General features: G+C 40.9%; 1 long non-coding RNA gene across 1 annotated transcript in view; it reads right to left on the bottom strand.

The window, feature by feature from the left end:
- Positions 1–557: 557 nt before the first annotated feature.
- LOC112132988 (uncharacterized) overlaps positions 558–22591 on the bottom strand; it is a 106277-nt gene continuing 84243 nt past the window's right edge. Inside the window, exons 5-6 of the long non-coding RNA XR_010139663.1 lie at positions 19311–19470; positions 558–926 (exon numbers count right to left, since the gene is read on the bottom strand). This is a non-coding gene — a long non-coding RNA (uncharacterized LOC112132988). The remainder of the gene's footprint in view (positions 927–19310; positions 19471–22591) is intronic.

The raw sequence follows: 22591 nt of genomic DNA, 5'->3' as shown, positions 1-22591 counted from the left end.
CTCTCCCTCCTGCCCTCCCTTCTTTCTTTCCTTCCTTCCTTCCTTCCTTCTTTCCTTCCTTGCTTAAGTCAGGAATACATGATCTAAAGATCTCTCTGTGTCCTTCTAAAATAGCTGAAGCTCAAAGCCAGTAATTACTAGCAAAAAATGACCATTTTTATTGCCAATTCTGAGCACATTATCTTGAAGCTCAAAGCGTGGCTTAAAACAACTGAAATTATAAATAATTAACATCATGAATATCTCACAGGTCCAAATTCCTCCATGAGTAACCGCAGAATTCCTTTCTGTTCTCTGATCTGTCAATGCTACCTTTGCAAATGCCAGTTCCAAAGACATAGAAGCAAATATTGCTCAATGTTTTTATTAATGACTATGATCATGTTCAAGCAAATTGTGAATGTTCAAGGCACATTCCCTGTTCTTTCTCTTTAAGAAAAAAAATCACTAGGCCCCACCCTACCCCACCCTTAGCTTTGAAAGGTCTGAAGTCAGTGGTGCCTGAGATAGAGCCAAGATAAAACGAATTGAAAAGAAAATGAGCTTTTTTTTTTTCCTGAAACTTTTGTTTCCAGCTTATAGACACTCCCACCTCAAGTTGCAGAATCCCAGGGATCTGACCCAGTGTCACCTTCAGCCCCACTGGGGCCTTTGGGCCTGTCGTATGTAGGCTGAGGCCCCTCCCAGGTCAGTCCCTACTCCCATTGGAGGCTAATTAACTCTTTCAGGGCAAGACGTGTGCTGGCTTCCAACAAGCCAGTCTTCCTACTCTGGAGGCTAATCTTTTCCCCTTTTATGCTTTTGGCTTTATAATAGGCCTCATTCTTCTCCCAGAGGGTTAGAGGGTGCAAATAGCCAAGAAGCTGTTGCAAGAAGGCTCTGAAGTTCACATCTTGTGGGTAGGGCCGGCAGTAGGCAGGAGAGACCTGGGAGAGAGATTAGGTGAAACATTAGCCACAACCTTTTGGATTCAGTCCAGTGTCTTTCAATTATTTCTTTATGTGCTTTGAGTACTGGGCTTATTTGGCATGAGACAGGCATCCATTAGAAGATTTCACAATGATTTGCCATGTTACAGTTCTAAACATGTGAACTCATCACCAAAGAAAATTTATGTTTTTACCGCCTTTTCCTCCCACCTCTCCCTGGGGAGCTGCAGGAAAAAGCAATCCAAACAAATTAATCAGAATGACTAGGTAATGCTCTAAAAATAATAAGCGTTGCCGTAGTCTGGATCTTTTTCAAGTTTGAGCTTATTTTGTGAGCTTGAATATCGATACGTCAAAGCGCATGTGTATGTATATATTTTTATTAGAGGGATGTGGACTATTGCATGAGGACAGGTAAGTTATTAAGATACACAAATGCAATTGCTCTCATAATACTAGACTGCATTTCAACTAAGTTAATTAAGCTACCTGGCCAATGAAGAGGCAAAGGGTAGGTGCCTTAATGATTCCTTAACTTGTCTCATAAGCCAGCCTTGCAAATTAGGATAGCCTACAGAACTTGAGCTCTGAAAACAAAGCAAGACAGAAATTGAGGTGCAGACTTAGAACGATAACAAAAAGGAAAAATACATGTTGTGTCTCCTTGAGCTTCCCTTACCTACTGCATAAGACATTGCTAGACAAAAGCAAAAGGACTGGAAAAAGTTGAAAATTTATTCAGAAAATTAGTAAATAATAACAGAAAACAAGCAAACAAGAAACTGTTATTATCATCATATTTTCAAAATATCTTCTAAGAGATCAGCTCCAAAAAAATGTTTTAATATAAAAAGAAACCTGTAGCTGAATCCTGAGTTTTCAAGGCCTTCATGTATTGTGAGAAGACAATTAGATCAACATTAGGGTGAGGCCAAGAGGGAAAAATCTGTATTGGGAAAAAGGAAAGTGGTGATGATCAGGTTAGAGTCTCTTCTTATTTTAAATGATGCAGTTATCTGATTTTTAATTGACCTTTTTCCCTAATGTATGCCCCAAATATCCACAAGCAAGATGTTTAAAAATCCAGATCCAAACCATCCACAGCCCTTGATGATAATTTATCCATGTCAAGCAGGGCGATGAGGCCCCTGTGATTGTGAGAAAAAATTAGGAACAAGGATTCCCCAGCTTTATTGTGCATGTCCTTCGTCTCTGGATCTGATCCCTGATGTTAATGGGCTAAATCACAAGGTTATTTCCCACCTAAGAAATTTCATCTGGCTTGAGAATTCTCCTTAGATAATTTCAGCGTCTTTATTCTCCAAAAAAGGTTGATTTTAGTGTTACTAACTCCATCCTACTTTAGCCAGCCTCCATTAATCATGGCTGGCAGGAGAGACTAGAGGGTCATGGGTAATTGAATTCCAGCCAACCTTCAAACCTAATTCAAGTCAACCCTTTGACCTCTTTGCTGACCAAATCTGCTGCCAGAGCTAGTAAATAAATATTGCTTTTTAATTAGAAGAAGCCTTTTTCAAGAGCCTACTATGTGTTAGCTTTGTGAGAGAGGCAACCATTATCTCACTTCATTCATTCATTCTGTCCACACTTCCATTGGAACCCAAACACAAGGAATTAACAGATAGTGGAGAGGAGTATAAAGGTCAACTTGGGGTCAGCCCAGTGGGAAAATATGTGCTCTGCAGACACCCTGACTTCCTATCTTTGAAAGAAGATAGATCTTTAGCATTGACAGAAAGGCTGAAGCCCTTTCTGCGCAGGAAAATGGAATGATAAACATTTTCCCTTCTCTCGAGAAGCCATGTAGGATCTTCCGACTCCAAAGATTTCTATTCAAGTCCTCCCTCCACCATATTTGACATGCAATGTCGGGTAGGTGATTTTACCTCTCTAGGCCTCAGGGCCCTCACCTGTGACATGGAACAGGGTGTGCACCACTAACCTGGCAAGGCCATTGTGATACAATGTGTGGGGAAGCTCCTTGTAAACTGCTAGGCTCCAACCACACAGGAGATTGCTGCCAATGGCTCTTGCACACTCTCTGTTAAAGATGCCACCCAGCAATGAGACCAGTCAAAGACAGGGCTTGGGAACAGACACCTAGACAGAGAGTACACACTCATTTTAAATAATGAAATTTTAGCTGGATTTTCTCATGAAATTTGCTTCTTTTGTTTTGCTTGGTCTCTGGGTCACCACCATGCCTAAGTATACACATGATCTGGATTTTTTCTTTCTTTCTTTTTTTTTTTTTTTTTTTGCCAGAATTCTTTTGTGGCATTTAGAAGTCTCCAGAAAATATGAAATTTACTTTTCCCTTTCAGAGGAGGCCACCCCACACTTTATCACCTATTTCTCATCCTCAGACAATTAGAAACGAGCTCACCAAGGACTAGCAGTGTTCCACTATCACCAACCCTCAAATTTCATATTAAAGCTAGCACTGAGTTGCTACGATTAATATTCTCAGCAGCAATACTTTAGGGGGGAAATGATGAGTCAAGGATGTGCAGAGGTTTGCTTAGAAAAAAACCAAATGTGCTTGAATAATTTACTCTCTCATTTTAATTCCAAAATGATATGAGGCCCCTAAGGCTTAGCAAGCAGCCGGGGGACCTGAGCAGCCTGGAGAGGCTGTGTTTAAGTGGTAATGTTAATGGAATTATCCGTTGCTGCTGGAGAACTGTCTGCTGTCGAGAGATAATTACCCAGGCAAAGATGAGGTATCATTGAAGATAAACGCTGAAGCAGGGACCTCAATGTTTATTTTCCATGCTAGGGCGTAATCACCTCCGTTGTTTAACTTCATTAGCATCCCTGCTAACCCCGGGCCACACAATTTCACTTAAAAGAAAGAAATTAAATAACCCGAACATACATGTAATTGTAAATAAAGTGGCAGAAGATGTGAGTTGGGCTGTTTTTGCTGCTACAGTCAGTGGCAAACAAGCCTTCTCTTTTACCCTATCCTTCTCTCTGTGCAGTGAAAATGAGAGCAATGTTTGTTGAGTGCTCACTGTGGGCCATATCTTGTGTTAAGCATTTTATATATGTTGTCCTATTTAATCTCCACACATAACAATTCCAGGAGATGAGTACTAGCAGAGGAAACTGAGTGTCAGAAATGTTAAGTGACTTGTCCAAGGTCACTGGACTAGTGAGCCATTGAGTGAGGGTTTCAACCCTAGCAGACAGGTCCCAGCTATTCACAGAAAATCACTGGACCACGCATATTCCACATGGAACTTCAGCTTGGTCTTCTTGACTTTACAGCAGAGTCCAGGCGATTTTATCACCACTACAGCTGCCACTGCTAACTTTATTGGAAGGACTGCCAAATCTCCCATCCGGTCCTTGAGTCCTTGGTCCAGTTCTGTATTTCTGTTTTATTGAGAAAGAATTTGCATTCAACCCCATGTGGTCAAGACCGAGCTTTTTAACTCATCCCCAAAGGCCTTCGCATTGGCCAAGTTCCCGGCCTTCTTTGGCCAATCTGTAAGCAATCACTCTCTCCTCACCCCAGGCTCTTTCACCCAAAACTTATTATTATGAAAATTACACGCAGAAAACCTGAAAGAATATTTCAGTGCACAGCTGTCTAGCCTCCACCAGATTCAACAATTGTTAACATTTGCTGTGTTTAACTTACAAACCAATCTTTCTATTATTCTTTCTGAACCATTTGAAAGTTGGTTTCGGAAATCATGACACTTCAGCCCTAAAAGCTTCCCTGTGCATCTCTGAAGATTGTACGACATTTCCTGCATGACTACATTAGCATTATCAGAGCTGAGAAAATTAACAATAATTCCCTTGCTATTATCAGTTATCCAATTCATAATCATAGTCACTTCTTAACTGTTCTCCAATTATCTGTTATAGCTGTTTTTAAAAAAAAAAGAAGTGTCTGCATTGTATTGGTAGTAATGTCTCTTTAGTCACTTGTAATCTGGAACATCTCCCCAACACCTTAATTTTTTCCCTACCATGTTTAATTTTTAAGGAATCACTAGTTTTTGAACAGTTGAATTGCTTTCTGTTCTGAAGGGTCTCAAGTGGTCTTTAACTCTCAACCAGCCCTTAGCAAGATGGTGGCTCCAGAATCTCTACATGGGAAGGGCTTGAGGAGAGATGCAATCTGGTTAAGGAGTCCCGGTGGAGGCCTTTTGCATAAGAAACATATGTTTTAAAAAACTTAGATTGTTGAATTTTTTTTTTGACATGGCTGCTGCCCTAACACAGAGGCAGTCTGTACTATAGGAGAGGTGATAAATGGTAATTTGTGAATGGTGCAGATTCTGAGCAAATTGCCTAGGTTCAAACATCAGCTTTGCTGCTTCCAAGATGTGTGACCTTGAACAAGTTACTTAACCTCTCTGTTACTCAGTTTTATCCTTTGCAAAATAGTGATGATAATAATAATAGAATCTAAGTCAAAGAGTTGTGCTGAAGTGAACTAATAAACACAAAGCAGTGAGAATCCTGCTTGGAACAGAATATTATCTATAAATGGTAACCATTATCATTATTAATATTCTTTCCCTACTTTCTATCAACTTCCTTCTCCAGTTACTTCTTAGAACTGGAGCACCTAACATTTCTGGCTGCCTGCTAGTTTTGCCTATTGCCTTTTTACTTTATGTTCAATTTATTCGGGTTGGCCCAAGGAATTCTTGTTTGCCTTCAACCTCATCTTCATTCCTCTCTCTAATCCTCTGTTGTTGTTATTTCCAATCAAATTATTTTTAAAATATCCATTTGGTTCTAGTTTCTTCTATCATCTTGTATGTCTGGTTTAACTTCTGCCCTTTTTGCACTGAGACATAGATTCATCCTTAGATTTAAGATGCGATTAAATCTGGTGATTCTAATCCAGGAGCACTTCCCTACCGAAGTGACCCGTGAAGTTTCTGGTTCCTATTCATTCATTCACTCACTCAGTCAATTATTCAACACACTTCTGAGCCCCCATGAGGAACTGGGCCCTTGGCTAGACACCAGGGATACAGCAGTGAACTAAACATGGTTCTGGCTGTGGAAAAATAACCAACCAATTGCTGAAAGTGAATCTGAACCAAGTGGTTCTGAAAACTCCCTGCACCTTACCACATATGATAATTCTGGGAGAGTGATTGAAGGGGAGGTGAATAGGTTCCTTTCCCCAAAGTATCCTCCATAGTCCTGAAATTTCTCCTAATAAAGTACGGTCATGCACTGCATAATGCCATTTTGATCAACAATGGACTGCATATACCATGGTGGTCCCGGTCATCCCATAAGATGATAATGAAGCTGAAAATTCCTATTGCCTAGTGACTTTGTAGATGACATAGTGTGGTAGCGCAATCATTTAATTTTTAAAAATACATTTAGTGTAGCCTAAGCGTACAGTGTTATAAAGTCTACAGGAGTGTACAGTAGTGTCTTAAACCTTCACATTCACTCACCACTCACTCACTGACCCACCCAGAGCAACTTCCAGTCCTGCAAGCTCCATTCATGGTAAATGCCTATACAGGTGCACCATTTAAAAAATCTTTTATACTATATTTTATTGTACTTTTTCTGTGCTTAGATACACAAATACTTAGCATTGTGTTACAATTTCCTACAACATTCAGTACGCTAACATGCTGTCTAGGTTTGTAGCCTAAGAGCAATAGGCTGTATCATATAACCAAGGTGTATAGTAGGCTATGCCATCTAGGTTTATGTAAGTACACTCAGTGATGTTTGCATAAAGATGAGAAGGCCTAACAATGTGTTTCTCAGAATGTATCCCCATCATTAAGAGACACATGACTATACTACTAAATAATAGTAGCTCGGGTCACTTCTTGTTTTCCTCACAAGTCCTTTAAACATTTCTAGGCCGGGCACGGTGGCTCATGCCTGTAATCTCAGCACTTTGGGAGGCCGAGGCAGGTAGATCACCTGAGGTCAGGAGTTCAAGACCAGCCTGTCCAACATGGTGAAACCCTTGCCTCTACTAAAAAAAAAACAAAAGATTAGTCGGGTGTGGTGGGGGGTGCCTGTAGTTCCAGCTACTCTGGAGACTGAGGCAGGCGAATTGCTTGAACCTGGAAGGAGGAGGTTGCAGTGAGCCAAGATTGTACCACTATACTCCAACCTGGGCAACAGAGTGAGACTCCATCTCAAAACAAAAACAAAAACAAAAATAAAACAACAACAACAACAAAAAATGTCTAGAATCATTCTAGAATCATTTAAAACTTTAGCAATGACTGCTTATTTTCACAAAAGTATGTGTATCATATTAGAATAACCATTACTTGGCACAATTTTCCCATCTGAAGAATGGGTATTATAATAGTACCCACCTTATAGGATGTTAAAAGATTAATTGTGTTAATATTAGTAAAATGCTTAAAACAGAGCATGGATTTGTGTTTGGTAAATAAATAAAAATAAGTTTGTTGAGAGATCATGATGGAATCAAAAGAGAATAAGACTCAGAGAAGATGAGCTTTGAGAGGGGTAAAGGGAGGAAGGTAGAAGCTTGGGCTTCACTCAACTGCCAAATGAGTTAGGAATCATTTGAAGAAATTCTGGAGAGGTCAGAGGGAAAGTAAAGATTAACTCTGACTACTTTATAGTTTTTAAAAGATGACCTTCTTTATTTTCTTTATTCTGAGTTCTGGACTCTATAATCAGCCGATTCCAGAACAAGCATGCTGTCATTTGTGCTTATTGGGAAAGAAACTTGTTGGGAGACAGTTTTCCGTGAGCTTCTCTAGTCTCTACACACCTTGTAAGCAGAGACACTGAGTATCTTTGCTCTGAAATATCTTTTCCAGAATGTTTGTATAGTGAATAGCCTTGGAAGATGGAGATAGTCCCTCTCTCTCCAGGCAAAGGGCAGAATTTTTACTGCTGTTACAAAAGATTCAGGTTCCCTAAGTTCAGGTTCCTCTTCTGTAACAAAACTCCCTGTGTGAATGGTATCACCTGGCCCTTTTCTCTTCACCCTGTGAGAATTGGGTATCAAGAAGCTAACAAATGTTGATAGTATGGCTGCTACTATTGGTGTAAGTACTGAGGGAGATTTCACAATCATATAAAGGAATTACTATAGTCTTCCCCATCCCTTCTTTCTCTTCCTCACTCAGTTGGGCTACCACCTATAAATAATAACTTTTTCCTCTCTTCTTAATCTCCTCCTTACCCTCACCTTACCCCAGTTCCTGCATAATTTCAGCCCCATGCCCTATTTCAACAAGAACACAGACTGTACATTTGACCTCCCAACAAATGGACCCATTTGTGATCCTGGACTGGGAAAAGGAACCTTACAAGGGAGTCCCTCCTTTTTGGCTTTTTCTCTCCCTTTCTGGCTTTCCAAAGTATACCTATTTAGTGACTTCCAAATGGGTATGGACTTAGAAGGTCTCCATTTGCTGCCCTTTTACTATCTTCTTTTTTTGCCCTAATCCTTCTCTCTGTTGTCTTTGATCTTTTCTAAGCCTTCCTGAGGCCTTTTTCATGAATGGGGAGTGTATCCCAGCACCTGGCCCAGACCCTGGCTCATGGCAAATACCCAGTCACTCTAAATTCCCAAACTCTTGTGCTCTACCCTTCTCCTTTTCTGGACCATCCTAACCTTTCTCTCCTACACTGTCTGCATCTCTTTTCACTCTTAAAGCACTTTAAGGAAGAATCTAGAAGATAAAAATAAAAGCAAAAACTGAAACACATTAAACACAACATAACTTTATTTTCAAGATGAACAATAAAAATACAGAATGCGTGCATTTTTTTGTAAATGGTTTTCTACAGATGACAGTGGTAATCTAATAAATGTTTACAGGACAAACAATTGTGGTTTCACAGCCTTCTACTCCTTGAGCATTTAAACATTTCTACAAAGCAATTTCTCTCACCAACATCCAGCACAAGTGTAGTTTTGGATGATTAAGTTTGGACCTGTTGTACAGCATTTTGGGACTGATATAAACACAATGCTGTGGTAAAATGATCTTTTCAGCTTGTGTGGTTGTTGAAGTATGAGTCAGTTGAGGGAGCTTGGGGGAAAAGACTGGGAGACACCTGGATGTCCATGCATTTGGTAAGCTCTTGGGGGAAAGGAAGAGGGAGGATACAGACCCGGTATGTCCAGACCACTTTCTCAATATCAGACAGCTGGTTCATGGGGTCTCTGGGCCAACAGCAAGACCCAGCCTACCTAGGGACCAGGAATTAGAAACAGGGAGCATCATTTTTTAAAAAAAGCAAAATCCACAGTAGGAATTTTTTAATTGCATAAATTATGTGTGAACATTGTAAAGACATTAGAAGATATAACAAGGAAATTAATAAATAAAATTATGCATGATTTTGCTACTCAGGTGTAATCACTGTTAACATTTGGACAATAGTTTTATTTTCGATGTGTATGTATATTTTACACACATATGTACACCACATAAATGGGGGACATATTACACATTCTCTCATAGATTCTTTTTTGTTTTGCTTACATTGTCCTGTGACCAAAATTATATATCAGCAGCAAAGTTTTCTTTCATGTCACTGTCCCAACCACCTCACTAGATAGGTGTTATTATTTTCCCCTCTTTTTTCAAAAATTTTTTTAAGGCAGGATCTTGCTCTATTGCCCCAGCTGGAATGAAGTGGCATGATCACAGCTCACTGTAACCTCAAGCTCCTGACTCAAGTGATATTCCTACCTTAGCCTCCCGAGTAGGGAGTACTACAGGTACATGCCACCATGCCCCAGCTACTGCAGCATAGTTTTAAATGGCTACATGGTATTCCATTGTGTTGATAGTTTCTAAGTTATAATACCTACTGCCTATTTTATCCATTTTGGTTGTCTTCAAGTTTTAATTTTTTACTGTCATAAACAATGCCATAAGAAAAGCAAATTTAAACTACAATGAGATATCATCTTATACCAGTTAGAATGGCTATTACTAAAAAGAAAAAAAAAAAACAGATGTTGGCAAGGATGTGGAGAAAAGGGAACGTTTATACACTGTTGGGAATATAAATTAGCACAATCTCTATGGAAAATAGTATGGAGATTTCTCAAAGAACTACAAATAGTACTACCATTCATTCCAGCAATCCCACTACTGGGTATCTACCCAAAGGAAAAGAAATCATTATAACAAAAAGATACATGCACTCATATGTTCATCACAGCACTATTCACAATAACAAAGATATGGAGTCAATCTAAGTGGCAATCAGTGGATGGCCGGATAAAGAAAATGTGGCATATATACACAATGAGATACAATTCATCCATAAAAAGGAATGAAATCATATCTTTTGCAGCAGCATGGATGGAACCGAAGGCCGTTATCTTAAGTGAAACAACTCAGACACAGAAAGATAAATATCACATGTTCTCACTTACAAGTGGAAGCTAAAAATGTGTACACATGAACATAAAGTATAAAATGATAGACAGTGGAAACTCTGAAGGGTGAGGGGTTGAGGGGGAAATGGATGATGGAAAAATTACTTAATGGATACAATGTACATTATTTGGGTTATGGATACACTAAAAACCCAGACTTCACCGCTACACAATATAGTTAGGTAACAAAATTGCACTTGTATCCCTTAAATTTATGCAATAATAATAATAATAATAACCCAATGCTGTAGTGCACATCCTTATCATACTTCTTTGAATGCTTGTCTGACTATATTCTTGAGATAAATTTCAAGAAAGGGAATTTTAAGCCAAACAGCATGCATATGCTTAGAGCTTAGATATGTATTACAACCATGCCCTCCAGAAAGTTTCAATCAATTTACAGTCCCACCAGCAGTCAGATTGGGTTTTTGAACAAAGTTCAATCTCCATTCGAAGGAGGAGTGTGAGAATTACTTGCCTCTGAAAATCACAAGATGGCTTGAAATATGGGCAAATTGAGAAATAGTGTTGTTCATACAAGGCTCTTCTTTAATGCTGTGACCTAAGTCACTTCTACAATAAACAAAAGAGTATCCTTATGTACGTGGATGTAATATATATTGATCATGAAAACCACAAAGGACCAAGAGTTTTCAAACTTGTGGAGAGATAAACTCAGTACAAGAATACTGGGTCAGAAAAGTAAGTTAGCAAAAGCAAGTGTATCCGTTTTTTAAAAATAATGGCTACATAACAAATTATCACAAACTTAGTGATTTCAAACAACACACATTTATTATGTCACAGTTTCCAGCACAGCTAATCTTCGTCTTCTAAAAGGCTGCAATAAAGGTGTCATCCATGGCTAGGTTCTCATCTGGAGGTTCAGTTGGGGAAAGGTGTGCTTCCAAGCTTATCTAGTTTATTTATTTAGTTGTTATCCATTTTCTTGCAGTTGTACAACTCATGGGAACTTGATTCCTCAAACTCATCAAGGAAAGCAAGACACTATAGCATGTCTGCTAACAAGACAGTCTTACATAATGTAATGTGATTAGAGGAGTGATATCCCACCGGTTTTGCCATATTCTATTGGTTAGGAGCAAGTCACAGGGCCTACCTATGCTCAAAGGGAGGGAATTATACAATTATATAGGGACGTGGCCAGGTGTGGTGGCTCACACCTGTAATCCCAGCACTTTGGGAGGCCCAGATGGGTGTATCATGAGGTCAGGAGATCGAGACCATCCTGGCTAATATGGTGAAACCCCGTCTCTAGTAAAAATACAAAAAAATTAGCTGGGCGTGGTGGCAGGCGCCTGTAGTCCCAGCTACTCAGGAGGGTGAGGCAGGAGAATGGCATGAACCCGGGGGTGGAGCTTGCAGTGAGCCGAGATCGCGCCACTGCACTCCAGCCTGGGCGACAGAGTGAGACTCCGTCTCAAACAAAACAAAAAACAAAACAAAACAAAACAAAACAAGGATGTGAATTCCAGGAGACAAGGATCATGAGGCTACTTAAACTCTGTTCATCATAGTAAACAACTCTGAAATCTCTCTCCTTAGAATGCTTTCCACGTGAGTAATCAAGGAAGTTGAAAACTGGGGAAAATGTAAAATCCAAAACTCATTGACCAAAAAATATTTATTCTAGGTCTCTCATTTCAAGTGGTGGTAGATAACACAGCATTCTATAAATAAAATGTGGCCTATGATAAATGTGGTAGTTTCAAAGGTGTACAGAGGAGCATGTGTTTTGTTTTTTGGGGAATTCACTTCCACATCCCTATGACTAAGATATTTTCTCCCAGCTTTGTCTTGTGGAATGAGGTGGCGTATTCCCAAACCCATGTCGTGATGACCACAGTTGAGACATTTTCCATATGAGAAATTGTGCTAGCTATTCTTATGTCTCTAATTACTATGTCTCCCCAAGACCTAGCCATACGTCTCCACGGCCTTTTAAAAAATACAAAGGGAGCCAGGCAGTTAAAAATATTCTTTTTAAAAAGTAATATGAATCATGTTATTCAAAAGGAACCGTAAAGGAGGTCCCTACTGATATCCGCATTTTTCTCTTTTTAAACCTCTAAGGAAAGTTCATACTCTGTATTTCATACATTCCTATTTAGTCCACTTAATTATAGCCTGAGTTGTAAAGTAGCTATAATACATTTTCTTAGGAAAACATTGTGCATTTGATGCACCTTCATATTACTGTTTGTAATTTGACATAGCATCAAACACTTGGAGGTGAGAGAAGAGAAGGGGAGAACATTTCTCTTTCAGTATTTAATCTTTAGTCCCCTTCTCCTATTCCAACTGATTTCCTTCCTAGACCTTCAGTTAGAGGAAAGCAAACTGTGATGGTCCATGAATGAGTAATAGATGACTGAGAAGGAGTGTGAGCTTCTCATTCAACGAATACTGCAGAGGTTTCTGAAGGCTTGAGCTCTATGTATCTGCTTCATCAATTAAATTATTCCTTCAAAGGAAACAAAAAAGGTAATTTTTTAGTCACAGTGAAGATGGTGATGGTTGGATAAAAATGTTTCCTGGGTGGTGGTCAGAGCTTGTCTTCTTCCCCTTCCTGCTTAACTTCCACCGCCCCACCCCGCCCCCCCGCCCCCACCCCCACCCACCCATTCTCTAAGGCAAGCAAGCTGCCTGGCAGTCAGATTAGCCTGAGAAACCCTGAAAAGGAAGTAGAGGAATTACATTCCCCAGGGGACTGGCAGTGCAGAGTGGACATGGCCAGGAACACTGTTTTGGGAGTTGTGCTCTTCTTGGACAGGAGAGGTGAAAGAGGAACTAAGGAGGGGAAACAATGTGCTTGGATTAAAGGGTCTTGGACTGGGAATGGGGTAGGAGAGTTGCAGAATAGGGCAGGAGCAGGCTGGACCTTCTAGTAACAATTGCTGTAGACTTTACACTTGGGCCCCTTTAAATGTTAGAGGGTGTTATTGTTGAAGACTGGTGTTCCCATTTAGCCTGGGCTTATTTAAGTGTGCTATCATTCTGACCCCTTATAAGCATGTGTGAGTTTCTTAGGGCTGCTGTAACAAAGTTCCACAAACTAGGTGCCTTAAAACAACAGGAATTTATCGTCTCAAATTTCTGGGGGCTAGAAATCTGAAATCATCCACCCTGTGAAACTAGGGAAATCCTTCTTTGCCTCTTCCTAACTTCTGGCGGTGGCTGGCATTCCTTGGCTTGTAGACACATCACTGCATTCTTTGCCTTTATCATCACGTGCATTCTGTGCGCATGTGTATTTTTATGTGTGTCTATGTAGGTGCGCACATGTGCGTCTTCTCTTCTTATAATAAAGACACTAGTCATATGGAATTTAGGGAGTACTAACCCAGTATGACCTCATCTTAATTAATTGCATCTGCAAAGACCCTGTTTCCAAATAACATCACATTCTGAGATTACAGGTGAACACAAATTTTGGAAGGATACTCTTCAATGCAGTACAAAGCAGAACATACACACACACACAATTAAAACTACTAGCCAATTAACTTGAGTTTTGATGCCTAATGAGTTAGACTTGGAAAGAAAGCCAGTAGTACTCCTCTTGGGAAAGGAACTGAGCTGAAATTCTCAACTGCTCTAGGTTTTTCCAAGCCAGTGGACCTCTCCTTAAGCAATGTGCTCTATTTTCTGCTGATTCTATTCTCCAATCGCCTCCTTCCTACACACACTTATGCTCCACCGCTAGCAAGGAGAAGCAAGACTTTGATGATTACCTCCATCTTTATCTCCAGCACCCATAGACAAGGCATTTTGCTTGCCCTGTTTTGAAGAAGCAGGACACTGGCCCCATCAGCGTCCAGCATCACAGAGGTAAGGCTGGCCAGAAGCAGTGTTGGGGGACTGGAAGACCAGGGGCTACTGGGCTATCTTGCTGTAGGAGCCCAGGAAGGTGAAAAGAGTACAATGATATTGGAATACAACTCCAGTAGTTGAAAACTCCCCACTCCCCTTAGTTAAGGAAGACTTGCAAGAAACTAATTTACCAAGTGCCAGAAGATGTTTAGGGACATATTTTGCCCAGCAAAGCAGTCTGCATGATTCAGGACAGGTAGAGCTCAGTCTCAGACTTACTCACTCTAGGCTCAGATGTGCAAAGAAAATGTAGCTCTATAATTTTATGGTCTTTAAATGTTTCCTAACCCCCACACCACTGACTAATGAGAGATTCTGGTAAACTGAATTTTAGACCAATCTGGTATACTCAGGCTATTCCAGTAAGCAGTCTCTTTTGAGTGAGTCAGTTTTTCCAATTTACAACATTCTTCCTGGTTCTCTCTAAGATGGTATCTGGGAATGTGGAAGGAAGGCACTTTGGGCCAGTAGGGGAGAGGGAGGCCCCTCGAATTGTGCTAGTGCATAGCTGTGAGCTAGCTGGCATTTGTGGGGGTGATTTGACTGCTATTCACACAGGCTGCTCAGAGGAAGAGTCCTGCTGACGTATGCAGCTGGGGCACTTGTGGTCTGTTTTCTCCTGGCTTGGACAGGGTTCAAGATCCTCCCGGCTGACTCAGTTCCACCTCAGCCCTCTCTGGCACTCTGGACTCTCTGGGATCTAGCTGGGATTCCTTTTCAGGCCCCAGCTTGGTGGACAGGTCCACAATATACCCTAGCATGGCCATTCTTCCCTCTAGGGCCAGGGGACAGGTATAGCAGGGCTCTTGAAAGCAGAGCCTACGGCCCCATTTGTTCCAGTCTGAGCTTCTTCACCCTGTCTTTGGTATTCTTAGTTATATCCTCTGGTCTGGACCAAGATAGGAGCCTGAGAAGGATGCAAAGGAGGTATAGCGTTGCTGGACTGCCCTGGCTGGCTCCACTCTCAGAATCAGGGAAAGGTCAGGGACTGGAGACGGAGTAAAGGTTTAGATGAAAGAGGAAAGCAGCAAGAATCTTAAGATAAAGTCACTTTGCCCCCACCCCGTCCCTAATATTACTGTTTGAATATGTAGTCCATAATATTGGGCATGGAGAAGAGACAAATTATGGCAGTAAAAAGACAAATCAGAAATTAAGCATTGAACTCCAGAATATTACGGGCATATTCTGAAACTGCACTGCCCTCCATGGTAGCCACTAGCCACATGTGGTTATCGAGCACTAGAAATGTGACTGGTGTTACTCAAGATTGAAATTTTGAATTTTATTTAATTTTAATTAATTTAAAGTTAAATTTAAATAACTGCATGCGAGCTGGATATGGTGGCTCATGCCTATAATTCCAGTGCTTTAGGAAGCCAAGTTGGGAGGATCCCATGAGACCAGAAGTTCAAGAGCAGCCTGGGCACCATAGTGAGACCCCTGTCTCTACAAAAAACTAAAATATAAAATAAATGAGCAGGGCATAGTGGTACAAGGCTATAGTGCTAGCTACCCGGGAGGCTGAGGCAAGAGGATTGCCTGAGCCCAGGAGTTCAAGGCTGCAGTGAGCTATGATCATGCCACCCACACTCCAACTTGGGTGATTGATTTATATTGATTATATGATTTATATTGATAATAAAGTCATGTAGTGAGACCTTGTCTCTAAAATAATAATAATAACAACTTTTAAGAGTACATGTGGATAGTGGCTACCATATTTGACAGTTCGGTTCTATACATTAACCTTTTACGTGCCCTGTTTTGGTGATCTGGCAAGGCCCATAGATACCTCCTCAGATTGTGAGTTTTTAAAATTATTATTATTATTATTATTATTATTTTGTGGGGAGGAGGTCTCACTCTGTCACCCAGGTTGGAATGCAGTGGCGCAATCACGGCTCACTGCAACCACTGCCTCCCAGGCTCATGCGATCCTCCCACCTCAGCCTCCTGAGTAGCTAGGACCACAGGCAAACGCAACCACACCTGGCTAACTTTTTGTATTTTTTGCAGAGATGAGGTTTTGCCATGCTGCCCAGGCTGGTCTTGAACTCCTGAGCTTAAGCAATCTACCTTGGCCTCCCAAAGTACTGGGATTACAAGCATGAGCCACTGCACTCAGCCAGATCAATGTTTTTAAACGCATAAAATAAAATATATAGGATTACAATGGAAATCAATTAATTTAATATTTGTATTGTTCTTTGGTTTTTTATTAGATTTTTAAAATTAATTAGAAAGTCCTTATAGTATAATACTCTATGTTGTTCTTTATTAATGCATTAAATATCAATCTACCAGTGAACCTAATAACTATCACAATTTTGAAGTAGCAATGAATATAAATGGTTTCTTGACATATCTGATACATATCATAGTGTCATGTGAAAATGCCTATGATTTACATTGACAATAAAATCATGTGTACTGCTAATACTACTGTGGTTTAGGTTCAGTTAGGAATTAGTGAAATAAACGTGATTTTTTTTTCCCATCTAAGTTCACAACGTCCCTAAATTCTCTTCACAGGTTGGGGGTACATGGACCCAGGTTAAAAAGTCCCACTCTAGATTTTTGTAGATAAGATAGGTTGATGAATAAGGTTAATTCCTTCTAGAAACATGTATGGAATGCCTCCTACATGCCAGGTACTGATCTAGACACTTGGGCTGCAGCATGAATAAGAGAGACAAAGTGGGAGTTTTCAAAAAGTTTGTATTTAAGTGAAGGAGGACAATAAATCAACATTCAGATAGTTTTAAATGATAGTAAATGCTGTGAAGAAAATATAATAGAGTGATCTAATAGAAAGTGACTGGAGAGAAAGTGGCTATTTTAAATTGGGTGATGAGCAAGTTCTCTCCAGGAGGCCATTTGAGTTGAGTCTTGATTGAAAGATGGAGCCAGCCTCATACAATCTGAAGGCAGCACCTTCTGAGCACAGAAGGCCCTGTAGCTAAAGGCCCTGTAGCTAAAAGGGGTGGGTGTGATTGGAACAGGATAATGGACAGAGGGAGCACTGTAGAAGATTGAGGTCAGAGAGGTGGGATGGGGTGGCAGGGGGAGGCCAGGTCAGTGCTGGAGCACTGGGTTTGTGAGTACTCATCATAGACAGCTGGGAATTTAGATTTTATTCTAAATCCACTTAGAGTTGAAGGTGGATTACATGACGCTCTTGGTAAAGGACGGATTAAATAAGGAAGTGGAAGCAGGGAGTTCATGCAGAGCCTGGTGTAATAGTGCAAGTGTGATAGTGGCTGGTGACTCAGGAGGGCATAATGCAGAAGGAGAAAAGTGAATGAATTTAGAGAATCTTTTCAAGTAGGGCTTATTAGCCATAGGAAGGGAGCATGAAGCCCCAGCCTGACTCAGGGCAGTGTGAATTTCTGAAATGAAAGAGTGGTAGGGGAGGCAGATTTGGGGGCAGAGTGAAGATTTCTGTTTTGGTTTAATTAATGTCTTTTAGGTATTAAAGGGGAGAGGTTTGAATCTATAAATCTGAAGTTCAGCAGAGAGGTTAAGGCTGGTGCTATGAATGTTGCATTCACCATCATCAAGATGGTATTGAAGCCAGGGGACTGAGAAAGATCAACTAATAACAGTGTTGTACAGAAAAGAAAAGGGTAGGTCTGAACCCTAGGGAAACCGAGTATTTAGGATTCATTTTTTGATTATTTACTGTGCACCTATTCTTGGTCCAGACTTTCTGCTTCCAAAGGTAGTGCACCATTCTCCGACCAAAAACAGCTCTTCTACTGGTCTGGTAAATTGACTGTGGGTTAAGATTATGACCCCTACGAAGATCTCTAATAAACTATAATTGTACTTTTGCAAGGATCCATTACCAAATATTTCCATAACTAACATCACAATGAGGCTTCCCAGGCATTTGCCTTTTCTTTTGTTGTTGATCCCAGTATCTGAATCTCCTTCCTACATTTGAAGATTTCCCCCACTTTATGAGTCCCATCTTTCTCTGTTGATTTCCCAGGGAGCTATCTTAGGGAGTGATCTGAGGCTTTGTTTCTTAGAACGCATTCTCCACGCCTGGCTTGCTGGCCTTCCTAGAGATCCTATGAGCTACTTATTATCCTTTAATAAATTCCTTTTCTGCTAAGCCAGTGTTGATGTTTGGGTTTCCCAGGAAACAGACTCCCAGACAGAAATTTGTGTGCAAGGAGGTTTTGGGAGGAGTGTCCTCTGGATCAACATCTGTCCCCTGGATCACAGGGCAAGGGACACAGGAGAGGGCAGAGAGATAACTTGAACTGTGATGACGTTCCAGTAGAATCCTCATCTGATACTATGGGGAGCTCAAGAGCTGGAGGGCCCTTTAGGGGACTGGGATATTTGTATCCTTTCTCTTCTCCCTGGTCATTGAATACAGGCTGCCCCAGAAAGAGGGAAGCCCTTGGATGAGATGACTTTCTTAGGCTAAGAGCCACATCAGGTCAGGGGTACAGCTGAGACCTATCATCCACTTGCACTCCCAGTCTCTACAACAAGCGTTACAGTTTACAAATCCATTCCTCCCCTGGATTCTAGCAATAATCCAATCATTTTCTTCATAGTTCAAATGAGAAACTGAGGCTCAGAAATAATAAATGAACATCTAGAACAAGCTTGTCCAACCCATGGCCCACAGGCCACATGCAGCGAGGATGGCTTTGAATGCTGCCCAACACAAATTTGTAAATGTTCCTAAAACATTATGAGGTATTTTTTGCTCATCAGCTATCATTAATGTTAGTGTATTTTATGTGTGGCCCAAGGCAATTCTTCTTCTTCCAATGTGGCTCAGGAAAGCCAAAAGTTTGGACACCCAAAAGCAACCAAAGTCCCACACTAGATATTGCTGACAGTAAACATCTCCTCCTACCCTCCTAGCATTTGGAAGGCAGCCAGGGTTCTGAGTGAGATTTCAGTTCTGCTAGTGAAATGCCTTTGACCTAGAAAGAGGTAGAGGTGAAATGCAAACCCTCATCTTATGATTCCAAATGCTGTTTCTTTGCCTGCACCATATTGAACATTGTTGCAGAGAACAAATAAACCTTTGAGATGGGCAAGCTGTCCAAGAGCCTGAGTAGGGCCTGGGCAGTTCAAAAATCTTGAGCCGTATTACTTTTGGATTTTTCCTCAGGAGTTCTCAGAATTTGGGACAATGAATTCCAGTTGGAGCCACCATTTGTGAAGGAATCTCACCTTATCCTCCTATGGGGAAAAGAAAAAATAAAAGGTCACTAAACAGCAACCAAAGTGCCATACTAGATATTATCTGCTGACAGTAGACATCTACTCTTACCCTCATTTGTGTTTCCTCCAAGGGTCTGGAAGGCAGCCAGGGTTCTGGGTGAGATTTAAATTCTGCCAGCGAAATGAACTTTCATGCTATTTGGAAGGCAGAGGAGAGGTGGAGACTGTTTTCCCACAGCTGTGACAGCAGACAAGAATGTGCCAACAAAAGCAAGTAGCAGCAACTGGGCTCTGCACTCCACTCCCTGGTCACCAGTGTCTGGAACAGAGGTGGCAGGAGCTCAGGTTTTCTGACCTCTAGCTTACAGCAACAGTGGTTGATCTTGAAACCAAAACACCAGAAGCTGATTTTTACTATTCCTTCTCTTCTAAAATGTTGTGAGCACTGAATTTCCTAGATGAAGCCAATCTCTTTTTGCTTGAAATATTATATTTGTAATGGTTTTCTTTTTTCTATGCTGAACCTGAGATAGCACCCCAAGCGTGAAGCCGGTCAGTGACTCCCCTTTCCACACCCAGACATGATATAACTGGAAGAAAAATGCTCTTTTACCCAGAGAGCAACGAGAGAGTACCGTAAAACAAACTGGATCTCAAAGTGCTGAGATGACTCCTCCGGGGAAACTAGTGACTGTTGGCCCATTGGGGATTGCTTTTTAAAGTAGGTGGGATGAGAGCCTTGTCTTGCTGTGTGGATAGTAATACTCAACCTTTACCCCCATGCACTTAGTCCCAGCACAGACCTATCTTCTACCTTTTTCATCCACCATCCTAATGTCATAGAGAGGGAATGCATGAAATCTCACCAGGACGCTTGCTGGCCCACCATGTTGACAAGATGCCTCACTAATAGAGCAGAGGCACAAGAGCCCATCACCATGGCATGGAGCCAAGTGTCAGCTAAAGTCGGAGACAGCGAAAAGGGTGTAAACAAAGGAAAAACACTTTACAGGCGTCATGAATCCCACATCCAAAAATGCAGACAGGCAGTGGACTTTTGGAAATGGAGTCTCTTGGATTTGTAGCCATCAAAAACAAAAAGGCTTTTCAAACAAAGATGTCATTTTACAGAGGCAGAAAGAGCCAATGCTGCAAAGAGTCTTTAGCCCTGCAAATTCAAGCATGAAATGGATATTCAAGGATAGCTTGCCCACAAATGCAGAAGCTGGGACACAGAAGATGCGTAAAATATACAAAATACATCTTGAATGAAATAAAATGTAAGAAGGAATACAGAGAATGTGCAAGCACCTTCATTTTTAAGAAGAATCACTATAATATCCAGTTTCTACTTCATAAGGCTGTTTCCATGTTCCAGGCAACAGCTGGTCCCACTTTATTGCTGTGGGTACGATGAGTTCTAGTAAATCCTGTGTAATAGATGTATTCATATGCTCCATCCTTTTAACAATCTTCTTAATTAGGGTGCTGTCCTTCTAAGCAAAGCATTTATATAGTTATTTTATTGCATTTGAATACAGTGTTAGCTTCAATAGACTTAATATAATTTTATGGGTTTTTTAAAAATTGCTTTACAATGAGGGGAATTTATTTTATCATCAGTGTGGAGTTATTCCCATGGACATTTAAGAGCCTTTGGTACAGAGGTTTATGAATCACTGTAGAGGAAGAAGGATCCTAAAGATGTGGTAGATGGTGGTGGTTCTGCCACTTACCTTACTTCTGAGAACCTCAACTTTCACGTCCGTAAAACAGAATCAGAATATTCCTCGCCTGCTTCATGGATAAATTGTGAACATCAAATAAGCTATTATATATGAAAGGGCTTTACAAGGCATCGAGAGTTATGTACATTTCAGGGGCTATTACTACCCTCTTGGAAGGTCCTGTCCTCAGTCCCATGAGGAGATGGTGCTGGTGCATGGGTTTTAGACTTGGACTTTCAGGATGCATGGACAGGGGAGAGCAGAGAGAGCCTGGATTGTTTAAGATGCTGGGGGTATGCAGAGAGGAGAGCCTCAGGCATTGTGGGAGTAAGGGCAGAGGGCCAGGAACAACAGAGGACAGATGTGGAGTTAATTAGGTGTTAGCTATGGGTACCTGCTGACTTTCTGGTACCTAAGGCTGGGCCTCCTCTTCATTACCAACAACCACCAAGTTATTTTCCAGGCCTCCAGCTAGTCAGTGTCACTCAAAACCTCATTCTCTCTTTCATTAGAGTTCAGACAAACAATTCTTCACTTAAGTGACAGAATGCTCTGGAATATCCTCTATGTACCCTAGAGCACTAGGATTCCATTTATTGGGGTCAAATGTCCTAATCCCCACTTAAATGTAGGTAAAATGGAACGTGGCCAATATCAGGTTTCAGCTACCCATGCACAACACAGACATATCCTCAACAGTATAATTTTCAAATGTGAATGACAAAGATTTATGAAGTAAGCCCTAATGTCTTTCAAATGATACTACATCACCATTATTTTCTTTTCCTTTCTCTTTTTTTTTTTTTTGAGACAGAGTCTCGCTCTGTCACCCAGGCTGGAGTGTAGTGTAGTGGCACAATCTTGACTTACTGCAACCTCTGCCTCCTGGGTTCAAGCGATTCTCCTGCCTCGGCATCCCAAGTAGCTGAGACTACAGGTGCCCACCACCACTCCTGACTAATTTTTTGTATTTTTAATAGAGATGGGGTTTCAGCATGTTGGCCAGGCTGGTCTCGAACTCCTAGCCTCAGGTGATCTGCCTGCCTCAACCTCCCAAAATATTGGGATTACAGGCATGAGCCACCACACCCGGCCTGCATTACTTTTTTTTATCGTTGTGCATCACAGAACCAAAGGAGTGTTAGTCACCTTTCAAATCATGTCATGAAATCCATTATGTTGTCCACCATACATTCAATGAGAAAATTCAATTATGTCAAGCCCAGCTGTTTTATCTACTTCTTTTAAAATATATTAACGCTTCAGTTTATTCTCAAATATATAGGCTGAGAGGCAGTAGTAATAGAGTAAAAGGACCACCATACTTTGAGTCAGAAAACACAGGTTTTGTAGGGGAGTGAAAAATTTCTCTCTTTTAGTTTCCTTGGCTGGGCTACAAATTAAATGGACAT

This window comes from Pongo abelii, chromosome 3, assembly GCF_028885655.2.
Source record: "Pongo abelii isolate AG06213 chromosome 3, NHGRI_mPonAbe1-v2.0_pri, whole genome shotgun sequence".
NCBI lineage: Eukaryota > Metazoa > Chordata > Mammalia > Primates > Hominidae > Pongo > Pongo abelii.
This window is presented reverse-complemented; position numbering and strand designations above follow the sequence as displayed.